At 54.5% G+C, this 3,718-nt stretch overlaps 1 protein-coding gene across 3 annotated transcripts in view; it reads right to left on the reverse strand.

The window, feature by feature from the left end:
• The window catches only part of TRIM59 (tripartite motif containing 59), a 26,539-nt gene extending 23,223 nt beyond the window's left edge, over window positions 1-3,316 (reverse strand). The window contains exon 1 of one of the 3 annotated variants that reach the window (XM_026650024.2): window positions 3,259-3,316. The gene's annotated coding sequence lies outside the window, so the exon portion shown is untranslated. The other 2 variants (XM_026650027.1, XM_026650026.1) reach the window with 2 other exon arrangements.
• Between the last annotated feature and the right edge of the window lie 402 nt (window positions 3,317-3,718).

Genomic DNA, 3,718 nt, shown 5'->3' on the forward strand with positions numbered 1-3,718 from the left:
GGGGGGGGGAACCTACGGGGCGGCCGGAGCCTGGCTAGTGGGGGGGAGGGGAAGGGAGCGTGGGGAGAGAGAGAGAAAAGGGGGGCAGCCAGGGCTTCAGCGGGGCGCTCGCCACACAGCCCCGACCACTGCACTGCCTGCTGGGAGGGCTCCGCGCCGCTCCGGTCAGCAGGGAGGAAGGACACGGGCTGCCCTGCCGGGCTTGCTACAGACCTGGCACCAGCTGGGGCAGACGGAGTGCGCAGCCCGCTCCCAGCAGGGCGCTCCCCTCCTCCGTGCCGCTGCCCCCTACAGGGCGGCCGGATCGGTGAACCAACAAAAAATAAAATAAAAAAAGCGGCCATGCAGCCCTAGGATTGGGCGGAATGCCGCCCCGTAGAATCTGCCGCCCCAAGCACGAGCTTGCTCGGCTGGTGCCTGGAGCCGGCCCTGCCTGTCAGTCAGGTAGCTAAGGCCAGATCAATGGAAATCCAGCACTTAAGCCCGACTTTCTCCTCTGCTTTTCACTTCTGGCCAGTTCAGTCAGCTGCCTTCTTGCTGGCTTCTCTGAATTCCTTTCTTAGGCTATGTTTACACTGTGCACCTTGCAATGGCACAGTTGTGCCTTGCAGCCATGCAGTTGTAAGGTAAGCAGTGTAGCCGACGAAGCACTGTCCACACCAGGGCTATCCATAGGCATACGCAGCATATGCGGTTGCGTAGGGCACCATTTCCCTCGCTGGCCGCAGCTGAAATCCTCTTCTCCTGCCCCTCACCCATGCTGGGCCGGTGGCCTTCTCCCCGCCCCTTCCCTCACTCACTCCTCAGCCGCCTGGCTGAGAGCTCCAGCCTCTGAGTCCGTCCCAGCCCTGGGGAGCCCAGAGCAGCGCACCCCTGGTCCACTGCCGCCTGGAGCGGAATTCCTCCCTGGACCCTGCCTGCCTGCCTGTGCCACTCGGTCTCAGGCGGGGGCCAGGACAGGAGGAATGACACTTCCATGTGAGTGGGGAGGAGGGGAGGGGGAACTTAAAGTGACAGTGCGCTCACTGTCTCTCACACTTCCCTAACACACACACAGTCTCTCTCACACACAGACTGGCTCTCACACCCACATACACTCTGCCTCTCACGAGTCAGTCCCCCAATACAGATTGTTACACACACAGTCTCACACTCCCCAATACACACACAGTCACACAGTCTCACACACACACAAACACACACAGTCTCTCTCTCTCACACACACACTGGCTCTCTCTCTCTCACTCACACACGCATGAACACACACATTTGTATTGTTGTTGTTGTTATTACTGCTTGGTACTTCCTGTCAAAATGTTCGTGGTGAGTCAGGAGTGGCTAGGGACTGCAGGAGGGCTGTGGGCTCTAGCAAGATGCAGCCTCCATATGACGGGAAGCCTGTCTTGAGTCACTACCACAGCGTCTGTTGCGTACAAAGCTCAGTGTGTGCCAGCAATGGGGGGGGGGGGTGTTCTGGGGGTCCGCGGGTGGTGGTGGTGGCTATGCCCCCTTGACACAATGGGATCAGTGGCGCCAGCTGGGGACCTCCTTCAATGGAGCATAGGGGCATCAGTTTAATAATACTGTGGAGGGCCCCATAAATCCTAAGGACGGCTCTTGTCCACACTGGTGCTTTTCGTTGTTAAAACTTTTGTCATTCGGGGCTGTTGTTTTTTTCCCACACCCCTGAGCAACAAAAGTTTTAACAACGAAAGTGCAATGTAGACATAACCTTAATCACCCAACTGTCCCCTGTATGCCTGGGCACCTACCTCGGGGTTGTGAATTCCACTGAAAGGCAGAGTACTTAGGGGTTAGGCATTGCAATGCTCAGTATTGCAATAGCTAAGTCCCCTTTGTGAATCCAGCACCTGCTGCTTAATGTCTATATTAATAACCTGGAAGAAGGGGTGAACAATGAAATGACAAAATTTGCTGAAAGATACAAATATAGAATAGTAGAAAATAAGAAGCAGGGCACCCCTCATCTCTGGGCAATAGTGCGGAATCAAGCAGCCTTATAATGACCCCTCTAGTTCTATGCAGTGTTGTTGTCGCCATGTCAGTCCTAGGATATTAGAGACACAATGTGGGTGAAGTAATATCTTTTAAGTTAGTCCAATAACAGTATGACCTCAACCACCTTGTCCCTCACAAGTCCTAGTTTTTTCCACACAAAGGATATTCCCGCTTGGGGAGAACACACTGCTAGAGCCTGTGCTAAGCACAACCCTTAGGTCCAACCTGCTCAGCAATTCAGCAATCAGCTGGCCTGGGATAGCTCAGTCGGAGGAGAGCAGCAGACCCTGACTCCCTGAGCTTTCTTGTCCAGACAGTGGTCTCGGTAGCTCCATCTGAAGAAAGAAAAGGATCCAAACACACTGACAAGGAAGCATCAGCCCTTCTCAGTCACAACTCTTCTCCCCCTCAGAACTAACTGGTGCATTTTAGCAAGGCTGCTAAAAAGCCTGACAGCCCTTACTCAATATGAGCTGTCACAGCAGCATCAAATGAACTACTCGTGTCAGTAGGTCCATAGTTTGTGAAGCACTTTTTTATGAACAGTACTACAGGAATATAAGGTACAATTAAATCCTTTTTGTAACTAAAAAGGGAGGGGGAGAGGGGAAACAGGACATACCCACTGTGAAGGGCAGAGGCAGCAGAAGTGTCGCTTACCAGCAAAGACTTGCAGTTTTCTGTCCCAGTTCAACTGTAACTTCAGCAAGAAACACTTTCAATGTACACAACACCTTTCAGTCAAAAATCTCAAGACACCTTTATAAACATTCAGCGTGTTTATTAGCACAAGTTACTTTAATCCAGACATTTCACAGCAGCCCCCGCGAAGGAGCCACTATCCCCACGGGCACGGAGCGGGCAAGCGACGTGCCCTGCAGCGCCCAGTGAGCGAGCCACTGGCAGCGCCTGGAGACCAGATCGCGGGAGTCCTGCCAGCAGCACCCGGAGAAGAAGGGGCGGCAGGTGACTCTCCTCAGACAATTACACCGCGCTGCCAGGGCACAGGGAGACTGTCTAACGCCCGTCTTGAGCTGGCCCCTACTAGAGCAATGGGGGTAGGTGCTACAGCCCGCAACCTGACCAGTGCCTTCCCCTTTAAGGGCCCCACAATCCCCAACGCTTTAGTCCTTCCCGTCCGTTAATCCCTTTGCCAACGCCATACCACACAGCTCCCTCCACCAGCCCCGCTCAGCTTCCCCCCGTCCCCGCGTGGGTAGCCGTAGCAGGGAAACTCACCTCGCCCGCACAGGATTCCCCTCAGGCAGCCACTGACACCCTCCCTACTAGGTTTCCCAGCCCGCTGCTAGCCACTAAACCCCTCCCCTGGCCCCCTCCTATCAGAGGCTCCCTCCGGGAAGGCGGAGAGGAAGGAAGGCAGAGACGCTACGGAACCCCGTGCCGCGCATGCGCCGCTGAGACCCGGCAGCCAACCGACAGCCGCAGAACGTTCAGTTCAAAAGTAAACCTGAGGCGAGTGGTGGCGTTTGAACGGTTGCTACTTTCAAACTAACGACACCTCAAGCAAATGGCCGTTAAGGGCTATTTAGCTTAAGCTGCGCCAGAGCTGTAGTTACACAGCTCTCCTGCCCAGAGGGGAGGCTTCCCACATGCCCAACTCATTTAGGCCTGGTCTACACTAAAAAAATTAGCAAAAAGAACAGGAGTACTTGTGGCACCTTAGAGACTAACAAATTTA

The sequence above is a fragment of the Terrapene carolina genome, unplaced genomic scaffold, assembly GCF_002925995.2.
Source record: "Terrapene carolina triunguis isolate 2854851 unplaced genomic scaffold, T_m_triunguis-2.0 Scaffold88, whole genome shotgun sequence".
Classification (NCBI taxonomy): Eukaryota; Metazoa; Chordata; order Testudines; family Emydidae; genus Terrapene; species Terrapene triunguis.